The sequence below is a fragment of the Cnephaeus nilssonii genome (assembly GCF_951640355.1).
Source record: "Cnephaeus nilssonii genome assembly, chromosome: 3".
NCBI classification, from domain to species: Eukaryota; Metazoa; Chordata; class Mammalia; order Chiroptera; family Vespertilionidae; genus Cnephaeus; species Cnephaeus nilssonii.
This window is the reverse complement of record NC_137074.1, coordinates 51,933,816-51,960,425: the sequence shown is the minus strand read 5'-3', so window position 1 is coordinate 51,960,425 and position 26,610 is coordinate 51,933,816. Positions and strand designations below refer to the sequence as shown.

At 44.3% G+C, this 26,610-nt stretch overlaps 2 pseudogenes across 2 annotated transcripts; both read right to left on the bottom strand.

Moving 5' to 3' along the window:
• Positions 1–6,541: 6,541 nt before the first annotated feature.
• On the bottom strand, positions 6,542–11,010 carry LOC307096693 (glyceraldehyde-3-phosphate dehydrogenase-like; annotated as a pseudogene). Its single transcript has 3 exons — positions 11,005–11,010; positions 7,513–7,659; positions 6,542–7,414 (listed from the first exon to the last, which is right to left on the bottom strand). The product of its transcript is annotated as a glyceraldehyde-3-phosphate dehydrogenase-like (transcript).
• A 13,212-nt stretch (positions 11,011–24,222) lies between these two features.
• Positions 24,223–24,875, bottom strand: LOC307096692 (ferritin light chain-like; annotated as a pseudogene). Its single transcript has one exon. The product of its transcript is annotated as a ferritin light chain-like (transcript).
• Positions 24,876–26,610: the final 1,735 nt, after the last annotated feature.

The window sequence follows — 26,610 nt, the reverse complement described above, 5'->3', positions numbered from 1 at the left end:
TTTAGTTTATTCCAGCTGGAAACCAGCCAAATATATCAGAGGCTGAAGAAATACATGTTTTTTTTCCTTAAAACTAAACTGAACTGGGCCATCCGATTGTAGTGCTCTTGAACCTGGCACATAGGAAGTCCTCCGTAAAGGCAGTTTTATTACCCAAAGGTGGTATGGGTGAGGCAAGCCATCAAACAAAGACTAAGCCACTTCTTCAGCTTTGAGCAAGTCCCAGGTGCGTCGGCCACACCTGAGGAAGGAATGGTTATGAGGAGGCTGGGAAGGACAACCTGCCTGGTGGGTGGGGGAGAGTAGCCGGGGGACAACTGCCATGACTTTGCTTCTCTCTTCTCTTTGCAGTCAGCCTGGAGCAGTGGTTCTCAAGCCACAGTGTGCAACAGAATCACCCCCAGTTTCTGACTCAGTGGGTCTGGAGTGGGGCCTGAGAATTTGCACATCTAACAAGTTTCTGGGTGCTGCTGAAGCTGCTGGTCTGGGACCACGCTTGGAGACCCACTGTCCTGAAGAAGTAGAAAGGAAGGTTGTGCTGTAAGACTGGAAACCCCCCTGCTGGAACTAGCCCCAAGGGGCCGTGTCCCTGGAAACCAGACTGGGAAAAGCCTTCTTCTTAACTTGCAAAAAACAGATGCTTTATTGTTTTCACCTGGGAGTGACTCATGCAAACACTATGGAACTCCTTTTATTTTGCTAAAAGAAAATTATGTTCATAATATTTTTTAGGATAATGACTTAAAACACCATTTCTAGCCTCTGCATCTGGGATGCCACACTCATTACTGTCCAAGCTCTCTGAATTCCTTTGTGCATCATCTCCCTGCCAGCCTCAGCCCCAACCCCTACAAATGGCCTGACTGACTCTCAAAGTGTCTTGATGAACAGCCATGTGAGATTTTATTGGCATTTAGGGTTAAACAGGAGTCTTAACCCCAGTTTTGCCAACAACTAGCTCTCTCTCTCTCTCTCTCTCGCTCTCTCTCTCTCTCTCCCCCGCCCTAGGTTTCCCCATCAATAAAAGGACAGTTTGGGATAAGATAATAAGAGTAAAAATGACAATGTTTTAATATTTATAGTTTACTTGGCACACATATCTCAGCTAATTCTTGTGAGTTAATTTTTATTCCCTCCCCATTTTTCCCCCCACAGAGACTGAAAGAGAATTGGAAAAGCACAATCATTTTTGAGGACCAATAATGTTTTTTAAATTACCACATAGGAAATTGTGCTAAAACTATCACTGAGGACATCACACACAGTCCCTTATGTTGCTCAATGTCCCTTATATAACAATTTATGTTAAAAATCCCTCCTCCAATTTAGTTTCTGATAAATATGTTCCTCCAGATGATATCATATGCATCATTTTACAAGATAGAATGAACTTCTAAACCTTCATATTTTCCTTTTGTTCCAGCAGCCAGGAAGCTTAGAGCTACTTAGGCCAAGAATATAATAACCATTTAAATTTCAAATTCCTGGTAATGTTATCTCTCACGTACTATATGTCCTTACACCTAAATGTTTTCTTGCATAAATCATCTGTGATTAGGGTGACAGTGTAATTGATTGTCTAAATGGGACCCTTTTCAGAGTGAAAGGGCCACCATTAATATTTATGCCAGGGTGACAGATGTAAACCAGGATGGTTCTAGGTGGACCCGGATGGGTGGTCACCCTACCTGTAACTGGAAATAGACTTGGTGAAAATTATATACAAACTAGAGGCCCGGTGCACGAAACTCATGCATGGGTAGGGTCCTAGGCCTGGCCAGTGGTCAGGGCTGGTCAGAGCCTTCCTTCTCCCAGCTGACGGCTGCTAGCCAGGGCCTTCCTTCATTCCATGCCCCTGGTGATCAGTGCACATCATAGTGGGCAGTTGAACTCCCGAGGGGACAATTTGCATATTAGCCTTTTATTATATAGGAGGATAACACTCAATTTGACCATGTAGGTGCAGCAGCTTGGGGTCTGATTAAACTCAATAAAGTCACATAGAGCTGAAGATAGGATATAATTCATAGGAAACAACAGCAACAAAAGAGATTCTGGATGTATTTGGGATTCTGGGAAGTAACGGGTACAGTCCTGATGGTGCAGCCTCTACCACTTCATTTCCCTAAGCACCAGGACATCCTGACCTGCGGCTGGCGACAGCTATAAAATCCCTTATGGGAGGGGCTTAGCAAGGCAATCTGTTTAGAAGGGAAAGAAGGAGGGGGACTTTAATCTGAATTGTGTAGCACTTTTCTGAAGCTTTTTTAAAATGTGGATTGCCCCTCTCAAAAAATGGGGTGGTATTGATGAAGATGGTGTGGCTCTAAAAAGCATAGTTACCAGGCAGTCCTGCTGCCTGACACCCTCGTAGGGCATGTCACCCAACATCTACCTACCCACACACTGCTAAACTCTCCCCTCCCCCACCCTGCAGAAAACAGGACGGATCTGTTGGTCATTGCAGGACCACGAAGGCACAGATGGAGGCCACCCAAGGATCGGTGCTTTCAACAGACAACTGGGTGGCCAGCCGTGCTCCTACTCAGACACACTGCTTGATGCCTTTCCACCTTTCCCTCTTCAGTCACAGAGGCAGGTGAGCTTGTTGTGGCCAGGTGTCAGGGGTAGGCTTAATTTGGGGTGTTACAAGAGAGGAGGGTCCGGGACAAATGTGTTCCGCCCATGAGCAGGCCTGAGAGGCTAAGTGTGTATGGAAGGACTTCCTGGAGCTCAAGAGTCCCCAGTCTGTCCTCCCCACTTCTCTGCTACAACCATGTGAGCTCTGCTCCTGGCTCCTCGCCTCCCAGCCCTTCAGATCCCAGAGCCTCACTCAGGCTGGAGGAAGCTGTTTCGTCTCTACCAAAATCCCACACTAGAGGGCGCTCTTCTCCAACGTCAGGCAAGGTGCCACGGAAGGAAAAGTTATAGCTTCTGCTTAAAAGGCATTGTGGCAGGTGGGCCAACTGGCTCTGATCAGAAGTGGCAGCCCCAGGCTGGCCCTCTTGAAGGTAAGGAAGCTACTGCTGCTCTGGACGGTAAGGAAGCTGGGCCCACTAAGCCCCTGAGCAGAGGCAGCAGGGCCGTGAGGTGTGAGTGGGTGAGGGGAGGACCTGCCAACGCTGTGCTGTTTGGGGAGTCAAGTGCCTTGGGATCTGAGGAGCTGCTGGGTGGCAAGGCTGGGTAGCAATTCTTTCCACAGAGATGACACTTCCGGGAGCAACTAAAGCCTGTGCAGTCTGGAGAGCACACGAGTGTGTGTGAATTGTAAAGTGCTACCCACAACCATTTTTATTGGGCTTATTAATCTCTGCAGATATGGACATTCTGTAAGGAAGGCCCAGGTGTCCCATAAGAGCCATCTTGGGCCAGGGCTCACAGGAAAGCCCCCAGTCTGGCTTGCCTGGTTCTCTCTACCTGGTGTTCTTCTTCATGTTTTCTCATAAAGGCCTGATTTGTTTTTTTGTTTTTGTTTTTAATTTTGTGTTAATCCTCAGCTGAGGATGATTTTTAGAGACAGTGGAAGGGAGAGGGAGAGACAGAGAAACATCGATGTGAGAGAGACACATCAATTGGTTGCCTCCTGCACACACCCCGACTAGTGCCGGGGAACCTGCAACCCAGGTACATGCCCTTGGCCAGAACTGAACCTGGGACCCTTCAGTTCTCGGGCCAATGCTCTATCCACTGAGCCAAACCAGCTAGGGGTTGGAAGCCTGATTTTTAGGGTGCCTTCCAATAGGCAATTCTATTATCTTTAGTTTTCTGGTCACAACCTGTTTTCAGCTGGAAGAGAGAAAGGCTTGTTCTGCATGCAGATGAGAACACTGAGGTTTAGGGAGGTTAACTACTTTGCTGAGACCCAACTAGAGCCCTTCTCACCCCCAAGTTTCTGCTCCCACGCTGCATGTGGCTGCCTCTTCTCAACGGAGAGCGTCTTCCTCAGCAAAAGACACCGAGTTAAAAAGAAAGCTGTGCCTGGGCTGAAAAGTTTCAAGTAGGCCAGGGCCTCAAAGCAACACAAAAAGGAACAGAAGTGAGCATTACCTGTGAGCCGGGTAAGCAGTCCCTCAGCCACTGACGCAGTGCCAAACCAACATCCACGAGCTCTCTGGCGGGGCCTTTGGGATGGGCAGACAGGTCAACTGCTTGCCTCTGTAGCACCTCAGGTTTTTCTTCCTCCAGACCAGATAGCAGCCCTCAGCTGGGGCTGGGCATGCAGTACTGCTGCTGCATGTGTCCCCAGCGGAGAGCAGCCCTCGGTGTCTTCAGCTGGAGAACAGAGATGAATGGTTCCACCTAAAGCCCAAGGTGGCCCACGGGTCCACAAATATGGCACGTCGCAGCCCTCCCTCTTCCCATTGGGAGGAATGTTCCGCGCAACCCATTGCTCAACTTTAAAATGACCTAGAGGTCCCCCCTGGACAGACTGTCCAAGCTGGGCGTTCTTGGGGGCTACATGCTGATGCTGTCACACGTAGTGAAGATCTGTGTAATGGCAGAACCGAAGTGTTTAATGAAAATGTTGCGTTTAATCACCCCGCTGAGCACTAGCTCTCTCTACAGCTTGAGTATGAGCATCTTGAGGACAAAAACCACATGGTGAGTCACCCTAAGTGCGTGTGCCCCACGAACCTGAACATAAGGCATATGATGGGTGTTTTAGGAAGTACTGGTCTAATCAAACAGACTTCTTTCTCACCTCATTAAGACTGGGCTACCTCTCTTGGGAGAAATTGTTTTTCTGGAACACAGGGAGGGTCCTTGGATGTAACAAGTCAACATTTTGAAACACAATAACCATTTAAAGGCATCTGGGTTTTGTTTGTTTGTTTGTTTTAATGAACTCCTGAAGAAAAGATCTTTCATGAGTACAAGTTGTTGCCACATTTCTCCTTCGTTTCTCTCTCAAAAATCAACATTTCCCCCCCCAAGAGAATAACTTCATTGGTGTGTTTCACAACCATTGAAAAGCTAGAATTGTGCCATGAGAATAGGCTGTTACTCAGCTCATATTCATCTTGAAGATCATCTTTAAAGTGTCAGGGAAAGGGAACAAGAAAAATATTCCTGAAATTTTTATGTATTTCCCTTGTTGGTAGTGAACTCAAACTATATGACAAAGGTTTAGTAAACAAAACAATATGGTGCCCTGACTGGTTTGGCTCAGTGGATAGAGCGTCGGCCTGCGGACTGAAGGGTCCCAGGTTTGATTCCAGACAAGGGCATGTACCTTGGTTGCGGGCACATCCCCAGTGGGAGATGTGCAGGAGGCAGCTGATCAGTGTTTCTCTCTCATCGATGTTTCTAACTCTCTATTCCTCTCCCTTCCTCTCTGTAAAAAATCAATAAAATATATTTTTTATAAAAACAATATGGTATTGGCATAAAAATAGGCACATAGACAAAGGAAACAGAACAGGAAGCCCAGTGATAAGCCCATGCATATGCATTCCACTAATCTTTGACAAGGACACCAAGAATACACAGTGGGGTAAGGACAGTCTCTTCAATAAATGGTGTTGGAAAAACTGGGTAAGCACATGCAAAACAATGAAATTGGGACCCTAATCTTAAACCACACACAAAATTCAACTTGAAATGGATTACAGACTTAATTGTGAGAATACTTCTGGGTTCTACACTCTGTTCCATTTATCTATGTGTCTGTTCTTTCGCCAATACCACACTGTCTTGATTACTGCAGCTATGTGGTAAGTCCTGAAGTTGGATAGTGTCCATCCTCTGACTTTGTTCTTCTTCATTGTTTTGTTGGCTACTCAGGTTTGGGTAAGATTTGATAGGCAGAAATGGAGGTTAGAGCACTCAGGAGAGGAAACTGAGCAAAGGTTTGATAGAGGAACAGGGGAGACACATTTTGAGGATCAGTGAGTAGTTTCAGCTGTCTGTACCCTAGTTTTATAAATGTAGTTATGGCTGTGTTTTCTAGAAAATAGATACTTCCAACCACAGATGGGTATTGTGAGTACCCAGGCCTAACAGAGCTCGTGGCCTGGCTATCGGGGGCATTTTGCCAGCCATGGAAGTCAGGAGCCCAGACTTAATATTGTGAACTTTTGTTGATAATGTGTCTATCTTTCAGCCTGATATGAGGGCAGATTGAGAAGCCTCCCCATTTTTCTAGCTGTGGGGAGTCAGTGATATTTGGGGGAAGGCACTGATTTGGAGTCAGGAGACCTAAGTTCTAGCTTGGGCTCTGCCATTTCTGGCCTCATAATGTGATACAATTCACTCCTCCCTCTGTGCCTCAGCTCCCTCTTCTCTATGGCGGGATGATGGCAGGTGCCCTCTTGGCCTCCCAGGGAAGTTTTGTTTTGTGTTTGTTTTGGCTGGGTACAGTGAACTTTATTGATGATGCACAAGGTAGGACTTCCTAAGCCCCTCCCCTTCTTCAAGTGGTCTGGGATGGAAACTGTGGTCAGGAGATTCTCAGTGCATTGGGGGATCAATTTGGGTCAAGGACGCCCCAGCAGCTGAGGGCCTCTCTTCCTCTCACTGGGGCTGGTGGTCCAGGGGGCTCTTACTCCTTGGAGGCCTTGTGGACCATAAGGTCCAACATCCTGTTGCTGTAGCCAAATTCATTGTCAGACCAGGAAACGAGCTTGACAAAGTGGTCATTGAGGGCAATGCCAGCCCCAGCATGAAAGGTGGAGTGGGTATCACTGTTAAAGTTGCAGGAGACAACCTGGTCCTCAGTATAGCCCAGGATGCCCTTGAGGGGGCCATCTGATGCCTGCTTCTCTACATTCTTGACATCATCATATTTGGCAGCTTTTTCCAGGCAGCAGGTCAGATCTGCAGCCAACACATTGGGGGTGGGGACACAGAAGGCCATGCCAGTGAGCTTTCCATTCAACTCAGGATGCCCTCGCCCACAGCATTGGCAGTGCCAGTAGAAGCAGAAATGATGTTCAGGCAGCCCCTTGGCCACCACGTCACAGCTTCCCAGAGGGAATATCCACGGTCTTCTGGGCGGCAGTGATGGCATGGACTGTGGTCATGAGTCCCTCTACAATGCCAAAGTTGTCATGGATGACCTTGGCCAGGGGGGCCAAGCAGTGGGTGGTGCAGGAGGCATTGCTGACAATCTTGAGAGAGTTGTCATACGTGTCATGGTTCACACCCATCACAAACATGGGGGCATCCGCAGAAGGGGCAGAGATGAGGACCCTCTTGGCTCACCCTTCGGGTGGGTCTCAGCCTTCTCCGTGGCAGTGAAGACACCGGTGGACTCCACAACATACTCAGCACCAGCATCACCCCATTTGATGTTGGCGGGATCTCGCTCCTGGAAGATGGAGATGGACTTTCCATTGATGACAAGCTTTCCATTCTCAGCTTTGACTGTGCCTTTGAACTTGCCATGAGTAGAATCATACTGGAACATGTAGACCAGTGGTCAGCAAACTGCGGCTCGCGAGCCACATGCGGCTTGCGAGCCGCGGCTTGCCGCTCTGTTGACTAATGAGTTTGCCGACCACTGATGTAGACCATGTAGTTGAGGTCAATAAAGGAGTCATTGATGGCGGCAATATCCACTTTGCCAGAGTTAAAAGCAGCCCCGGTGACCAGGCACCCAATGTGGCCAAATCTGTTCACTCCGACCTTCACCGCCGAGTCTAAGGGTTGTGGCTGGCACTGCGCAGGAAGAGCGGCTGTCTGACGAACAGGAGGAGCAGAGGCTCTCTGCTCCCTTCCCAAGTAGCAGGGCCTGCACCTCCTCAGTGGGTTTGCCTAAGTTATTAGGAGCATCAGTGAGGAGGCTCCATCTACAGACCCAGCCCGGTTCTCGATTTACCTTAATTTATCTTAAGTTCCTTAAAGGTGAAGGCCCTACTATTTTTCTGTATGTCCATAGTGCCTATCACAGTATCTTGCTTCAAGGAGTATAATTTTGGCTTTTTAAAAATGGAACATATTGGGGGAGACCTTGCTTGATAGGCATTTATATGATAAAGTCAGTTGACCACAGGCTTAGCGTGAATCAGATGGCATAGAAGTAAATGTGCAAAAAAAAAAAAAAGTAAATGTGCGGTGTCTAGTAAAGGAGAAGCACACACACAGTGACTCAGGCTTCCCAGCCACAGTGATGGCCCTAGAGAAACTGCCACACTGGCTCCAGCAGTTATGTTCAACAGTGTTCCTTGCAACATTGTCGGGGAAAACCATATGTCCATATGTAGCAGGTCTTCATGTGGACATACGGTTTTTAAAATTCATTTTATTTAATGTGTTAAAACAAAAATATAATTTTCACATATGACATTCAGTATACCTTTAAATCAGGACTTGGATTACCTAGACTTTATAGGTTTGGGGGCGGAGAAATCCTAATTTAAATTTGTCACCATTCTATTACTTGTTAATTTTTTTTCTTTTAATATGAATGACATAAAATGTACACATTGTTTCCAATTTTAAGGAACTAGAGATTTTTTTAAAAATGTCTTATTATATGTATAATGGTTACATGTTTAGTTGAGAAATGGTAATGTGTACAGAAATTGAGTACCTTGCTATGGACATATGTTCTTCTCTTGGGTAAATACCTAGGAGTGGAATTGCTGGGTCATAGGGTATGTGTTTGTTTAACTCCAGAAGAAGTTGTCAAACTGCTTCCTAAAGTAGCTGTACTAGTTAGTATTCCCAGCAGCAATGCCTGAGAAATCCTGTTGTCACACATCCTTACTAACACTTGGTACGGTCAGTCTTTTACATTTCAACCATTCTAGTGGGTATGAAATGATATCTCATTGTTGTTTTCATGATGACTAATGATGTTGAGCACTTTTTTATGTGCTTATTAGCCATTCATATATCTTTGGAGAAGTGTCTATTCAAATCTTTTACACATTTCTTTAATTGACTTGTTAGTCTTCCTATTACTATATTGTAAGAATAAAAAACAACTAAATCTGTTGGGGTTTTATTTTTAAGGGAGAGAGAAACATCCATCAGTTGCCTCCCGTTCGTACCCCAACCAGGGATCAGTCTGCAATCTAGGAACGTGCCCCGACCTAATGGAACCTACAGCATCCCCAGAGCTTGGAAGGTCAGCTCTTCTTCCTATCACTGCTGGTGGAGGGTGCTCAGATGTCACCCAGCAGTCGGGGTCCAGTGTCCAACAGCTGTAACTCTGAGGGTGAGTTGAATCAACCTCCCTTTCCTCTCAGCTTCTATCCTACTTCCTTATTGGGGATTACATAGATCATGTCTGTTTCCTGCCAGACTTGAGATATTTGCAAGTTGTGGTCAGATGCCCCTTGGAGTCCTCTCTCTTCCAATTTAAATATTTCCCGTTCCTTTTAACTGAGCCACCAAGCCAGGGCAAATCTGTTGAGATTTTTATTGAGATTATGTTGAATGTATAGAGTGATTTGGAGAGAACCGATATCTAAATGATGTTGAGTCTTCTGATTATTGTTAGTGTGACATCTTTTCCTATCCTTTTAGTTTTAATCCATCTATGTATTTATATTTGAAGCTGGGTTTTTTTTTGTTTATTTTTTTAATAGCAAATAGTTCTTCTAAAATACAGTCTGACAACCTTTGCATTTTAGTTGATGTGTGTAGACTATTTACATTTAATATTTATATAATAAAAGCCTAAGTGACTGTTATGGCAGGATGACCAGAATGACTGGTCGCTATGATGCGCACTGACCACCAGGGGACAGACGCTCAATGCAGGAGCTACCCCCTGGTGGTCAGTGCACTCCCACAGGGGGAGCACCGCTCAGCCAGAAGCTGGGCTCACTGCTGGTGAGCACAGCGGCGGTGGCAGGAACCTCTCCCGCCTCCGTGGCAGCACTAAGGAGCAGCGAGCAGGTGGGCAGTAAGGAGTGAGGGGTCCTGGACTGCGAGAGGGCGCAGGCCAGGCTGAGGGACCGCCCCCCCACACACACCAGTACACAAATTTCATGCACTGGACCTCTAGTATAATATAACAACCCAATAAAATGGAATCATAAAAAGTACTCAATTTAAAAGAAAATAGGAAAAGGGACAAAAACAACAATAAAGAACAGATGGGATAAGATTCAAAACAAATAGTAAGTTGGTAGATTTAAACATAGATTTTAAAAAATCAATATTATCACTAGGTAAATAATTTTTAGTTGACATGTATTTTTTATTACAGTCCTTTATTTATTTTTAATATATTTTTATTGATTTCAGAGAGGAAGGGAGAGGGAGAGAGAGAAACATCAATGATGAAAGAGAATCATTGATCGGCTTCCTCCTGCATGCCCCATACTGGGGATCAAGCTGCCCACAACTTGGGCATGTGCCCTGACCAGGAATCGAACTGTGATCTCCTGGTGACCTCCTGGTTCATAGGTCAACGCTCAAACACTGAGCCACACCAGCTGGGCTTATTTCAGTACTTTAAAATACCACTTCCCTGTTTCTAGCTTGCATATTTCCTGATGAAAAGTGCATTGTCACTTTTATCTTTGTTCCTCTGTATTTATTGTTTCTGTTTTTCTTTTTTCTGATTTCCTTTAAGTTTTTCTTTATAGCTTTAAAATTCAGCAGGTTGACCATTATGTGCCTGGCAAGTGTTTTTAATTTGTGTTAATCTTTCTTTGGGTTTTCTCAACTGTCAACTCTGTGGTTGGTCTTTTTTTTCTTTTTCTTCAAATATTACTTCTGTCCAAAATTCTCTTCTCTCTCTCTCTCTCTCTCTCTCTCTCTCTCTCTCTCTCTCTCTCTCTCTTCTCTTCTCTTCTCTTCTCTTCTCTTCTCTTCTCTTCTCTTCTCTCTCTCTCTCTCTCTCTCTCTCTCTCTCTCTCTCTCTCTCTATCTCTCTCTCCTTCCAAATTCTCTTTTGGCAAATCCAGTCACATGTATGTTACACCATTTGATATTGCCCCAGAGATCTTGGATGCATGTTTTGCATTTTTACCCTTTTTCCTCTGTGTATTTGGTTTGCATAATTTCTCACCTATCTTGAAGTTCACCAATTCTTTTCTCTTTTACGTCCATTATGCTGATAAGAATGTCAAAGTAATTATTTCTGAGATTGTGTTTTTCATCTAACATTTACATTTGACTAGTTTGAATAGCTTCCATCTCATTGCTGAAATCCCTTGTTTATGTATGTTGTATACCTTTTCCACTAGTTCTTTTAATATATAAATTATAGTTATTGTGTGGCTTTCCTATTGCTCTTTTAACAGAAAACCACAAACTCAGTGGCTTAAAAGAACACACATGTATTATCTTAGAGTTCCAGAGGTCAGTACTCTGAAATGGGTCTTAAAGGGCTAAAGTCAGTGTCAGCAGGCCTGCATTCTTTCTGGATGTTCCAGGAGAAACCTTGTTCCTTGCCTTTTCTAATTCGTAAGACACTGTTATCACAGATGCATGCATAAATAAGTCCCCATTTATTTATGTGTTCCCTTGTATCCCAATTCCAATTCTCATTCCTCTCTCTGTCCCCTACATATGTAAACATCCTAACGTGTTTAATGTGGATCTTTTTGTTTGGTTTCTTACAAAATATATTTTGTTGTTTGATATACATATGTTTTAAATTATGTAAGTGTTAGTATACTTACATATTGTCTGGTCTCATACTTTTTAAAAATATATTTTTATTGATTTCAGAGAGGAAGGAGAGAGAGAGAGAGAGAGAGAGAGAGAGAGAGAGAGAGAGACATCAATGATGAGAGAGAATCATTGATCGGCTGCCCCCTGCACACCCCACACTGGGGATTGAGCCCACAACCCAAGCAAGTGTCCTGACCTGGAATAGAACCGTGACTTCCTAGTTCATAGGTCGACGCTGAGCCACACTCGCTGGGCTGGTTTCATACTTTTTAAACACAGCACTGTATTTTTAAGATCCATACATGTTATTGTGCCACAACTAATCTTCTGCTTCTAAGTGCTGTATAGCATATCATGGTGTGCATCCACCATGAGTTATTCCATTACTCCAGTAATGAACCAGACTGCCTCCAACTTCACAAATAACACTGCAATACGTATTCTCTTTCATGACCTCTTATGAACCTGTATGAGACTTCTTTGAGACAAACCAGGAGAGGAATTGCTGGGTCATAGAATATATACGATTTGACTAAATCCTGATTCTCTCCAGGATGGTGGCACCAGTGCCCTCTCCCACCAGCTGTTCAGGGGGTTTCCTATAACCCACAGCTCACAACATGTGGCGTTACTCTACTTTCTAACATTTACCAATCTAATTGGTATAAAATGGTGCCTCTTTGTTATTTCAATGTGTGCTGCTCCGGTGACTAGTTTAAATCAGTTTGCTTTTGATCTATGTGACTCAGTTGACTTTTTTCTCTTGTGTATCCTCAATTGGGAATGTTTCCCAGGCCCTTTTTAGAGCTTCCCACAAGTATCATTTGGTCTTTCTGCCTTGTTTATTGTCATCATTGATGGCAATCAGATGTAATCAGAGGCAAACTAATTCTTCCCTCTAGTCATTGGCTTACATGGTGAGTGGGATTATGGACATGCAGGGGCCTGAATTTCAGGCTGCAGCTTCCATTAGCAAGACTTTTGCTACAATAGTGTTTGTTTTATTTTAATTGCAATAAGTAATTAAATAGAAGGAGTTTTTAATAACCATATTTGGGGTTCTGTACTCAAGAAGAGAAACCACTTCTTCCTCAAGGTGTTTGTTAATGATATTTAAAAGCCAGTATGGCCCGGCCGGCATGGTTCAGTGGTTGAGCCTCAACCTATGAACCAGGAGGTCATGATTCAATTCTCATTCAGGGCACATGCCTGGATTGCGGGCTCCATCCCTAGTGTAGGGGCGTGCAGGAGGCAGCCGATTAATGATTCTGTCTCATCATTGATGTTGCTATATCTCTTGCTCTCTCTCTCTCTCTCCCTTCCTCTCTGATATCAATAAAAATATATATTGGGAAAAAAATAAAATAAAATTTTAAAAGCCATTATGCTTTCACCTCTCTAGGAAAGACATGTGGCTGCATGAATTATCTGTTTGAGAGTCCAAGGCTGTGTCTTGAATGTGTGTGCAATTCTATGAAGAAAGTCAGGCCTGTGAGGAAGTTGGTTCAAAGGTAAAATTTGGAAAACAAATAAGACTGTGTCCAAATACTCTCTCAGTAATAAACCAAATGAAAAATGACATAAACTTCCTCTAAGTACTTTCATATGTCTAAACATTTTAGGCTTCGGGTATAAATGCCAGTACTTACACCACTATTGCTCAGTTAAGGACAGGATCAAGCTACATAAGTCCTCCCAGGGTGGATTCTTCTAAGGTCAGATGAGTAGTCAAATTTCCCTTTGCAAGTCCCTGAGATTCTTGTCACACAAAGTCCCAGAAATTGGTTTGTAAGTGTGGGTCATCGCTTTCTCTAGTCATCTGTCAAGTATATTTCCATCCTAGATGTTTTCTGAGTTCTACCTACATTTTCACAACAAGGTAGCCTCCTGCTCCTTCCAGTCTAGGCTGATCTTCTGCACAGGTGGCCAGATTTTACTACTGGATGAACTACATTTGGCAAAGACAGTCTGTTTCTTTAAGAAATAAAAAGATGTGCCTCTTTGTACCTCACCCCAACTGATTTGCATCACCTCAGCTATGGTTTTGTTAGAGAAGAACATGGCTGTTGCCCGGCCAGTGTGGCTCAGTGGTTGATCGTTGACCCATGCACCAGGGGGTCACTGGTTGGATTCACAGTCAGGACACACCAGGAACTCCAGGCATCTGCCATGTGTACAACTTCCAGATTGTGGGCTTGATCCCCAATGGGCAACATGCAGGAAATAGTTGATTGATACTGATGTTTCTCTCTCCCTCTCCCTCTCCCTTGCCCTCTCCCTTTCTCTCTCTTTAAATTCAATAAAAACATATTTTAAAAAAAGAAGATGGCTGTCATGATTTTAGAAGAAAATCTCACTGGTAGCCACCCCACTGGTTAGTAGCAGAGGGAAGGTTGTGTCCAGGGCCACAGTATACATGTGTACAGTTTGTAGACTGTACATAAAGGCCAGTAGAGCTGGTGAATGGGAACCGAAATCCAAGCTCTGGGTCCTGACTGAGAGATAGGTCTTCCCCAAAGGGGCCCCACAAATGTGCCTGTAAGCTACCAGAGGCCCCACAAAGTCAGTGTTAGATCTAAAAGGGCCAGATTCAGGGAAGGCTGAGAACAGACTGAGGTTGCTGTTCGGTCCTGAACCCAGGCACTATGTTCTCTGTTACACCCTGTAGAAATTATATGCCTACAACACTGCCTGGAAAATGCAGGTAAATGCCTCCTATCTTGGGAGAAAAAGGCTGTATCAGCAGTTCCCAATGGAGGAGGGGGATTTTGCCCTCAAAGGACATTTGACAAGTCTAGAGATGTTTTTGATGGTCACAATTGAAGGCTGCTACTTGTGGTTAAAAGCCAGAGGTGCTGCTGAACATCCTATAGTACACAGGACATTCACCCATAATAGAGTTATCTTATCCAAAACATCAATAGAGCCTCTACGAAAAAACCCTAAGAACATGAAGGTAAGAAACCCTAAGAACATCCAAAGGTGGATGCAGGGTAATAATGTGGTTATTTTAATCTAATATTTAAGAGGTGCCAGCTGTATATTTAGGTTTTTCCTTGAAGTAAAGGTTTTCCCTCCACCCCAATCCTCCCCCATCCTACCCTCATTTCCTTCTCACCTGTCCTCAAGATGCTCAAAATAAACTTCTACATATATTGTGTGAGTGTCCATGTACATGTGTCTACGTGTATATGACAGGGGAAAACAGAGACAGGCTGAGAAAGAGATGAAGACACTTAAAGAGGCAGAAAGAGATGTTCAGAGAAAGACAGATAGTAAGGGAGTCAGGGCAAGCAGGATAGATGATAGATAGATAGATAGATAGATAGATAGATAGATAGATAGATAGAAAACCACAGAGGACTGACATCCAACTAAATTTTTTCAACAAATACCATCTATAATATACCAGAGTCTGGAAATTCAGCGAAGTCCCTGTGGTCAATGAGCCCACAATATTTTCAAAAGAAAAAGGCAACCAGCTGTAACACGTGTGATAAGAGGAAAGCTCACAATAAAATCATAAACAAACTTGGAGGGAATGTGGAGGAGGGGCTGACATTCTGCAGGAAGTAGGGTGCAGAGGAGGCCTCAGGGTAAGGTGACTGTTGAGGTGAATGGGGAGAGAAGGCATTTTTGTCAGGTGAACAGAATGAGGAGTGAGGATTCTTGATGGGTGGGTTTGGGGAATGGTAGAGGGCTAGGAGGTGAGGATGCAGGGTGGACCTGGACAGTGGAGGAATAGAGGTGGGAAATGAAGTTGAAAGGGCAGTTATGACCCTGCATAACCCCCTGATGCAGGATTAGACCTTGAATCCATGCTAGAAGTTGTTTGATCACATGGTGGGTGCCTGGAGTTCCTGGTGTAATATTTCCTCACCTCTTTTAAGTTTTACTCGTGTCACCTTTTCAATGAGATGTCCCCTAAAAATTTTCAATCCACCTCCCTGGCATCCCCAGCCCCCTTGTCTATCCTTTCCTATAGTACTTGTCATCTAATAACAAGATATAATAAACCTATTAATTTAATGTTTATATTCCTTGACTAGAATGTAAGACTCATGAGAGATTTTCTTTTGTTTATCAATGTATCTAGAACAGTGCTTCATGCATAGTAAGTGCTCAATGAATACTTGGTGAATGACTAAATGAATGAGCATGGAGATTAGAAGCATTCCTCCAACTGTCAGCTCCTTCCCAGAACTTCACATCTCACAGCTGCTCCTCAGGAGGTGTAATAGATTTTTAGCGTTGCATAACAAATTACCACAAACGTAGGGTTAAAAATACACACATGCATTATCTGACAGTTCCTGTAGGTAAGGCGTCCAGGCACAGCTTAGTTGGGTCTTTTCTCTGGGCTCTGACATGACTTCAATAAAGGTGTCAGCTGGGGTTGGGTCTCAGCTGAAGCTCTACTGAGGAAGGGGCCACTTCCAACCCTTCAGCTTATTGACAGAGTTCAGTTCCGGTAGCATGTGATGCAGGGCTTCCATTCCTTCCGTTTCTGTTGGCTAGAGGCTGCCCTCAGCTCCTAAGGCTAACCTGCAGTTCCCTGCCATGTGAGGTTTCCCAATGTGGCCACTTGCCAGAAAGGAAGACAGAGACTCCAGCAAGATGGTCATTATGACTTTATGTGACACAGAGGACTGGTACACGAATTTGTGCATGGGTGGGGTCCTGCCGGCCCACCCCAATTGGGGGCCCCCCCATCCCTATTGGGGGTGGGGCCAGCTGGGGGGAGGGGCTGTGGGCGGTTAGCCAGCTGGCCTTGCCCCCTGGTCAAACTCCCAGTTGAGGGAACAATTTGCATATTAGCCTTTCATTATATAGGATATTGATGTAATCCCATGCACATAATCACCCACATCCTCTCACCTTTGCCATATTCTATTGATTAGAAATAAGTCACAGGTCCCACCCACTCAACAGGAGGGATCACACAAGGACATGAGCATCAGGATTTGGATCACAGAGGTCACTTTAAGGGAAAGTCCCCCATAAGCAGGGACAGCTAGAGGTGATGCTTCTGCTGTGGACACCATCAGTCCCTTGGTCTTATGCACACCTCAGTCTCTGCACATGTTAGAGCTATATATGCATGTACCTGCCTCCTCCCACAAGATTGGGGACAGAGACTGTTCTTGTTTATTTTTAGAGTCCATTTCTAGTGCAGAGCTTGGCATATAGTAAAACATTACATTTGGAAGAGTGGGTAGAAGGATGGATAGATGGATGGATGGATGGATGGATGGATGGATGGATGGATGGATGGATGGCTAGTGAATGGATTTATGGATGAATAGATGGACAGAAGGGAAAATGAGGTAACAAAACAAGGGAGAAGGCAAAATACCTGGACAAAAGTAGAGTGTCCCTCACCTGACAGTGGGGCCACTCACTATGAAGGACAAAGATATGAGCAATAAATTATACATATGCTCCAGCCTTGTTACTGGAACTGCCACTTGGAGTCATTCGATCAGAGCAGCCAAGAAACCAGAGGTAAACAGTCCATCTTTGCCAGATCTTCTTTGTCCTCCTCAGGGAATGGCAATGGAAAAAAGCATGAGGGCTGTCCAGATGTTTCATGTGCAAAGGCACCAATGAAATCCTTCAGTTCTTGGTGACTTTGGCAGGTCTGGAGGTATTTCCTAAGAAATAAACTGAAGGAAGAAAGCAGAAAAAGTATTCCTTTGTAATCTTCTCCAAGGCTTTAGGCAAAGGCCTTTGATAACAAAGGATTTTGAAAATGCTTCATACAATAAACATTGAATTTTGAGCTAAAACTTATTGAGAAATTGCTTTAGTGCAGGATAGTAAGTCAAGGTTGTTCCTGGCTTGACCTCTGAGTCCAAGATGGAAGCCAGGGCACAGGCACAGCTAGAGGTGGAGGTAGGGTCTCATCATTCCTCTGTTGGAACTGTGGGAAGTCCTCATAGTTCTCAATGTTGCTTAATGTGTTTTCTACCCACATGCCTCATGGGAGGAAAGATTGTGACATTTTCTGGCTGAGAGCTTTAGACTGGGTGACCTTGGATTAAATCTTTATATATGTATCCGTTTTTTCCTCTCTTTTGCTTGAATTTTAATGATTTCTTTATCTCAGCTGATCCATGACAGGTAATTTGCTTTATGTCATGTAAAGGTCATTAATAGGCAAGGTGAGTGAACTGTGACAAGGTCTCACTAGAGGCCATATTTTATGTCTGCTAATCAGGGCCAGACTATAATAAGGCTGAAGAACACCACTGTTTTTAAAGGTGATTACTGGGCCTTTTGCATGGGTCCAGGTTTGTAAAAATATTCATAAGAGAAATCTGGGAAGTGTCTGGTACTTAGTCTCCTGGGGAGTAGATGGACCTCAGACACTCTGAATATTCTGACATGAAGAGAATGTCAGATTCCAGGGTAGGTAGCTAACTTTTAGATAGAAATTTTAGCCTGTTTTCTCTTCCCGTGTGTGTGTGTGTGTGTGTGTGTGTGTGTGTGTGTGTGTGTGTGTGTTTTAAATAGCCTATCAGTATGCTGGCACCTCACTAAAGGAACCTAGAGAAGCCGATGAATGACAATGGAATACTGATATTGCCCTGAGAGCAAATGAGTAAGGAAAATTTGGAATTTCCAAAAGAACAGTGTTTCTTCTTGTTTTGAAAGCCATGTCCTCGCTTGAGAAGAAAGGGGCTTTACTCTGTTCCTCATCACATTGGCTTGGCTTGGCTCCTACCTCATCATTTAGTTCTTCCTCTAATCCGTAGAAGTCCTAACCTGAGGAGCATAGTTCCTCTGGATCCAAAGCCAGTAACTAGACCTGGAACCATCATGGGAAACATTAGAAGAAGACCTGCTACCTCCCTGTTGGGGTCCCTGTGTATTGAGTACACACTTCAGGCCCCAACTTCTAAAAGCTTTAAAAGCTGACTTTGCACAGGTGGAAAGCTTTTGCATGAAGTAATCAGCAAGCATCGATTCCCCTGTTGGGTGCACAGCACTTTGCTTGGTACTATGAGGAGACACACAAAAAATAAGGTCATGACCCTTCCACTCAGTGGCAGATGTGAATTATTCCAGGGTCATCAGGAACCCCTGACCAGGGAACTGACACTACCTGGGGAATACTTCCAACTCGGGTAATTCCTGGTGCTCACAGCCCATCTGAGCGGATTCATTCTTGGTTCCCAGGTAGCATCAGAGAAAATGCAGAGTCATCATCTTGTTCGTTTCCCTAGAATGGACTAGTCAAGCAGGTTTCTGTGTAGGAAAAAGAGTGAGTACACACACACACACCCCAGGTGTTTGTCCCAAGCCTGTTCGCTCAGAGTTCTCCCTGTATCCCATCGGAGAGGTTTTTTTATGGCACAAACTAGGATCACTTTCAATAAATAATTCTAAGTAAATAGGCTCTGTTTCAATACAAGACTTGCTTTTAATGTATTCCCTCAGAACAAAAGGATAAGACCCAACCTTTTCTCTTTTCCCAGTGAATCTTGTATGATTGTTTCTTTCTTCCTAAACATGGATTTCTCAGACTGCTAGTTTTTCTTCTCTACTCATTTCTTCTCAAGAAATTTAATCTCTATGGAGTATTTTTCAAATGGATGAACACTTCTAACAAAAAACTGTTTTCTCAATGGGTCTACATCTTTCTGACTTTCTAATATGTGAAAATGCATTTGGACACAAAGGCCTTCCTGTCTATCTTAGTACTACCTCCTGTCTACCCTGGCCCACTTTTCTCTATTCACACAGCCTCACTCATTTTTAATCCAGTTTTATTTGTTTAATTTTTTTTGTTGTTGTTCTTTCCTCTTGTTTGGACTATAAGCTCCATGAGGGCAGAGGCCACATCTGTTCTGCTCTCCACTGTATCCCTAGCACCTAACAGAGCATTTGCCATTTAGGAGAATCTCATTAAAATATTTGTTAAATGAATGAATGAATAAATAAATAAATGAAAATGTTCATAATAAGTGACGTATCATGGTTTCCTTAACCAATTGAAAGTAAAATGCAGGGGAGAAACCAAGATGGCGGCATAGGTAAACACCTGAACGTGCTGCCTTGCACAACCACTTCAAAACTACAACTAAAAGACAAAACAGACATCATCCAGAACCACAGGAAGGCTAGCTGAGTGGAAATTCTACAACTAGAAGGGAAGAGAAAAGCACAGAGACTCAGAGGAGGTGCGGAAGTAAAGTGCGGCGGTACGGAGACGCGCACATGGAAAGGGCTGGCAACTGAGGACACGGTTGTCTTTTTCAATCGGGAGGGAGACACAAGCTCCCGACTGCTCTGAACTCCAGTTCCGGGTGAGACTCTGGGAACCCAGATTCATACGGGGGGAAACTGGACTGTCTGGCATCGGGCCAGAACATGAGGGCGGCTTTCTCTCAGAGGTGCTTGAAGCGATTACTGTGGGACACTGAGACCCGGGGGCCTCTTAGGGCAAGGCTGAAGGTCAGCCATTGCTGTTTGCTCCACCCTGTTGATTCCCTGAGACCCCGCCCCACCCAATTTACAACCCCACCCCAGCTGTGCACAGAGGCTTTTGCATATGAGTGGCCTGGCCCTTTGCAATCTAAAGTTACCTAATAAACTACAGCTGGGTCAGAGAGCCCCAGAACTTCCAAAAAAAGGCCCAAGCCTCCACAGCAGCTTGCATTGCTTCACAGGTTGGCCTCATCTGGGCACCTCCAAACCCCAAACAAAGAAGAGGAATCTGCAGATCTCTCCATAGCTCCTGCTGGGTGGCCTCAGGCAAAGCTAAATTTACACCTCCTTGGAGATCCAAGAGCCAGTGTACCCAGTGGTCAGAGTGGGACCATCCAGATTACAACTCCTCAGATCCATAAGGGACCCATTCAGGGGGCAGATACAGTGAGCACTGAAGCAAGTCCTACCCCATAAGGGTGTCTCCAGCACAGAAGTTCTCCCATAGTAGACACAGCTGATCCTCACAGCCAATTGGCCTGGAAGTCAATTCCTCCCAGTGATACCAACAACAATCAAGACTTAAGTACAACAAGACTGTGCACACAGCACACAAAGGGGTGCACCAAGAGTGTCCACCTCAGGTAATTGGGGAGGCTGAGCCACTGGGTCCTATAGGACACCTAGCACACAAAGCCACTCTATCAACACAGGGAAACAGCCAAAATGTGGAGACAAAGAAACAGGTCACAAATGACAGAAATGGAGGAAAGCAAACGACTGGATATAGAGTTCAAAACCACGGTTATAAGGTTTTTCAAGAATTTTCTAGAAACCGCTGATAAATTTAGTGAGTCCCTTGAGGGTATGAAAAAGGATGAATTAGAAATTAAGCATACACTGACTGAAATAAAGAATAATATACAGAGATCCAACACCAGACTAGAGGATTGCAAGAATCAAGTCAAAGATTTGAAATACGAAGAAGCAAAAAACACCCAACCAGAAGAGCAAAAAGAAAAAAGAATCCAAAAATATGAAGATAGTGTAAGGAGCCACTGGGATAACTTCAAGCGTACCAACATCCGAATTATGGGGGTGCTAGAAGAAGAGAGAGAGCAAGATATTGAAAACCTATTTGAAGAAATAATAACAGAAAACTTCCCCCACCTGGTGAAAGAAATAGACTTACAAGTCCAGGAAGCACAGAGAACCCCAAACAAAAGGAATCCAAAGAGGACCACACCAAGACACATCATAATTAAAATGCCAAGAGCAAAAGACAAAGAGAGAATATTAAAAGCAGCAAGAGAAAAACAGTTAGTTACCTACAAGAGAGTACCCATATGAATGTCAGCTGATTTCTCAACAGAAACTATGCAGGCCAGAAGGGACTTGCAAGAAATATTCAAAGTGATGAATAGCAACAACCTACAACCAAGATTACTCTACCCAGCAAAGCTATCATTCAGAATTGGAGGTCAGATAAAGAGCTTCACAGATAAGAAAAAGCTAAAGGAGTTCATCACTGCCAAACCAGTATTATATGAAATGCTGAAGGGTATTCTTTAAGAAGAGGAAGAATAAGAAAAAGGTAAAGATGAAAATTATGAACAACAAATACATATCTATCAACAAGTGAATCTAAAAATCAAGTGAATAAAAAAATCTGATGAACAGAATAAACTGGTGAATATCATAGAATCAGGGGCATAGAAAGGGAGTGGACTGACAATTCTCGGGGGGAAGGGGGTGTGGTGGGTGTGGGAAGAGACTGGACAAAAGTCGTACACCTATGGATGAGGACAATGTGGGGTGGGAGGTAAGGGCAGAGGGTGGGGTGGGAACCAGGTGGAGGGGAGCTATGGGGGGAAAAAAGAGGAACAACTGTAATAATCTGAACAACAAAGATTTATTTTTTAAAATTATAAATAAATAAATAAATAAATAAATAAATAAATAAATAAAATAAAAGTAAAATGAAGCCTTAGCCAGTTTTGCTCAGTGATTAGAGCATAAGCTGCTGACTGAAGTGTCTCTGGTTCAATTCCAGTCAAGGGCACGTACCTCGGTTGCAGGCTTGATCCCCAGCCCTCTGTTGGGGTGCGAGTGGGAGGCAACCAATTGATGTCTCTTTCTCACATCATTGTTTCTCTGTGTCTCTCCTCCTCCCTTCTACTCTCTCTAAAAATCATTTGGGGGAATAGCCTTGAGTGAGGATTAAATAAATAAATAAATAAATAAATAAATAAATAAAAGTGAAATGCAGGGCGCAGCAAGAGTGGAGGGTAAGCAATACCAGATATGTCAGAACTGGGTTTTGGAGAGTGGAGCAGAGTGCAAAGACGCTAACAAGGCTGACAAGTCCAATGGCAGTGCCTGTCATCATGGAGGTGAACGCCCGCAGCCAGCCCAGGAGTCAGAGAAGTTGATGGAGGATCCAGGGGAGGTGGCCGTTCCAAACCTGGTCACTGCTTCATACCAGTGAGTTGGGGGAGCACGGAGAGACAATGGGTGTGAGCTGCAAAATGGCTGCTGCTTCCCTTCTACCCTCCAAATCTCACACGAGAAAGGAAATTCTGGAAAATGTGGTTCAGCCTAGCTAAGCTGACACATTACCAAGTCATTATAGTGGGCACTCACTGTTTGTTAGGTGAATGAATGAACGAACGAACTGGCACAGCAGCAGCAGGCACTTGTCCATCTGCTCTCCCTAGAATGAGAGCTCCATAAGAAACAGGATTTTTCTCGTGACCTGCTGTGACCAGGCCACAAATACCCCAGAACTAGAACTACTGAAACACAACTGGACTGCACCCTGAGGAAGTCAAGGTCAGATTCCTAGAACTTTGTCCTGGAAGGCCCCAGGTTTAGCTAGCTCAGATTTTCCACTTTTTTGTCAGATGGTCTTGCATGAACTCTGATGCAATTGCAGCATCTCTGTCACCTTAGTGTCTCCCTAGCCCTCCATACAATCTCATTTTTGTTTTAAAGGATGTATGCCATGCCCTAGCTGGTTTGGCTCAGTGGATAGAGTGTCGGCCTGCGAACTGAAGGGTCCCAGGTTAGATTCCCGTCAAGGGCACATACCTTGGTTGCAGGTTCCCCAGCCCCGGTCAGGGTGCGGGCAGGAGGCAACCAATCGCGGTGTCTCTCTCACATTGATGTTTCTCTCTGTCTGTCTCTCTAAAAATCAATGGAAAAATATCCTCGCCTAAGGATTAACCAAAAAGATATATGCCTCTCTGCCCCTACGACTCTATCTCTATATGTCAGAAATACCAACTATCAACGGTGGTGCTCGCCGATGGGTGGATTACTGGTTCCATTGTGCTTTTCCTCTTTGTGCTTTCCTATATTTTCCACTTTTTTTTTTTCATTGAATGTGAATTACCCCTATCATCCCATACACAAAACAGTTACAAAAGTGCTTTTGTGTACTATCACTAAGGTGGCTGGAGCAAAAAGAAAAGAGATCTAGTGTTTGTACGTTTTTAAAATAAATATTGCCAGCAGAATCTTACATCTCAGCATGAGCCACTTAAATTATAGATGCTACTTCTAAAGTTACAATATCATTGGTAAGTGAGATACAGGGCAGATCAACAACATAATATTTGTACTTTGTGCTTAAATCTCTCTCAGACATGGAACCCTGGGGAAGTTTATCATCTGTCAAATGTTGGTTTTCAACTTGAATTAGCCTTTCCTTGATCTTTATACCTTATATCAACTAAAAGACTATATACTTTATTGGTCCAAAGAAGTACAATAAATAAAATAAAACAAATGGAGATAACTTCCCATTTATTATGTATTATAGCTGCAGAATTACATGGTTAAAGATTAAAGAAAGATGTCAAGAAATAGTGTTTGTGGGCACGAAAAATGCAATTATCACTGTCTCATGGATCTAATAAGCAGTATAAAGTAAAATTAAAACAGAACTAGATATTTGGCTTTAAATGAAAACCAGGGCATATTTGAAGACCAAGCTTTATAATTTCATCCCTGTTTTCATGGCTGGTAAAACCTACTGGCAGTAAAAAGGATCGAAGTTTCTTCACCCAAACCTCCCTTAACAAAGCACTAAGGTGGCCTCAATAAATTACATAAGGAAGTTTAAGATTGTTCTAAATTTTGGAGAGCTAAATTTTCTTTTCTTAGTTTCCTTCTGAACTAATTCTTTTTCTGCAAAAAGCTTTATTATTTCTACTTAGTCCATGGCATGGGAGAGGGCTCCAGTGTGCTTAAAACGCTGCCTAGTGGTTGAAGGGAAAGGCTCAAGCACAAGCCAGATGCCAGGGAGATGGTGAGGGGCCCCTCAAAGGCCTCTGGGCTCCAAAGGCTCCTAGTCATGTTTGCAGGTGAGCCTTTCGAAGAGATACTCGCCCTGGCCAGCCTGTGGAGGTTAGTCAGGTGGTTGCCCATCTTCCCAATGAGTTTCACCTCCTCATCCACGAAATGGTTCTCCAGGAAGTCACAGAGATGAAGGTCTGTGCAGGCAGAACAGAAGGCATGCAGTTCCAAGAGAGCCTGGTTCAGGTTCTTCTCCATGACCGTGGCAGCTTCCACAGCATCCCCGAGTTTTACGCCTCTCGTCTTGGGAAGGGCTTCTGCAGGTCCTGGAAGAGGGCTTGGCTGCCACACTTGTTTTGCATTTACAAGAGATGCTTGGCACCCTCAAGCTTCTCCTGGGCCAACTCCCAGAAGGAGTGGCCCACACCCTCCGGAGCCACATTGTCTAGGTCAGAATAGAAGCCCAGAGAGAGGTAAGTGTAGGACACCCTCAGATGCCAGTTGACCAGGCGGTTGACAACGGACTCCACCTCAGTGGAATATTTCTGACTAATTTGGGAGCTCATGGTTGCTTAGCAATAAGGAGTTAAGCTCAAAAAATTGTGTTGGCTGGTCTCAGAGGCTAAGGGTGGCTGAGATCATTCCAAAGTTGGTGACTGGAAAAGAGGTTGGAAGGTGGTCAGAGGCTAGAAGGTGGGTATGTCCTGCCCAAATATTGTTGAAGCAAGAGACAGATCCTGGGGGCTGCTGAGAGCATTGCCTCCTCCTGCTCTAATTCTTTATAGAGGTGAGTCAACAAGAGGAAAGCTCGCTTCTGTCCCTGGTCTTCCTCAGTTTCTCTTCTCTCAGGCTTCTCCCTTATTTTATCCCCAAGTTTGACAGTTCAACCAAGCAAGGCCGGGGGCCCTCTTAACATATGAAGGATAGGTGAGGAGACAAGTTTAGTGCCCTCTCCCATCATTTGTATCAAGGCAGAAGTGGGTGAGATGCGCATCAAGGGTAGTTTGAGGAAGGGGTGTGAAGGATGAAGACAGATGGAGAGTCAGAAAAGGGACCTTGATTGCCTGAGAAGCATATGGAAGGGAAAGGACCAGATCTCTTATAAGGGAAGAATTATGGGAACACTGCATGTGTCTGCGTTCTGGGTTTCATTTGCACTACATGAGAGCATTACCTTTTATTCCCACCAAAGAAACTTGTCCAAAATTAGCCAGGCACTTCTTTCAACCCCCTCCAGTTTGGCTCAGGGGTCTCACTAAAATCCCAAGACTGGTTCTGGTCTGACCTCTTGAGGCTTATCATAAAACGTCTGTCTTTCTCCTGGAGTCTGAGGTCCTGATCTCTCAGCCACAACACTTCATCATATATTGATGATGAATCCTCCCCCTGAAAGAATCCGTTCTGCAATTTAGTGGAAGAACCAACCAGACCATTTGGTTCCTACAAATAAACTAACCCGTGGAACATGGAATGTTCCCCTTCTCAGCCAGTTATTTCATGCTGGAGAGACAGATCTTTGCATTTATCCAGCGTCCACTAGATTGGGTGCCAAACAAGTTCATGGGGGTAAGACCATGAAAACGACACACAGATGAAATTCTTTTGGTGTCAAAACAAGCTCTGTGAGGACAAATGTACTTGGGACTTGACTCCATCTCCTCTGTCTTGTGGTGGGTTACTACAAGACAGAGGAGATGGAGTTCATCAGGAAAATAGTTTGGAATTTGCAAAATCTCCAAATCCTCCCTGGAGAGTCTGTGCTTCTTGGCTTCCCTACAGCACCTTTGTGAACTTAAGATAGGTTTATTAACCACCCTCTTGGTTGCACCACTATTATTATTCCCATTAGAGTAAAATAGTGCAGAAAAATAGAACCTGTGTTTACATTTCCTGTTTCAGGTAAACAATTTCATCTGAAGAGAATAGCAGATGCTGTTTTCCCATGACTATATTCCTCTCAGTGCCCAGGCTAGAGGGCCTACAAAATAGAAGCATCTTCCCCAACAGCACTCTCCACATGCCCTCCTTCCTCACCCTGTAGCTATCTCTCCAGCTTTCCTCCTCCATGGTGAGTGCACACATAGGAAACCAAAGTGGGCTCTGGTCAGTGTTTCTCAATGGTTATAGCATCGGCCTGTGCACCGAAGGGTCGCAGGTTCGATTCCCCATCAAGGACACGTACCTGGGTTGCAGGCTTGATCTATGGTCCTGGTCCTGGTTGGGGCATGTGGGGGAGGCAACCAATAGATGTGTCTTTCTCACATCGATGTTTCTCTCTTCCCCCCTCCTTTCCACTCTCTC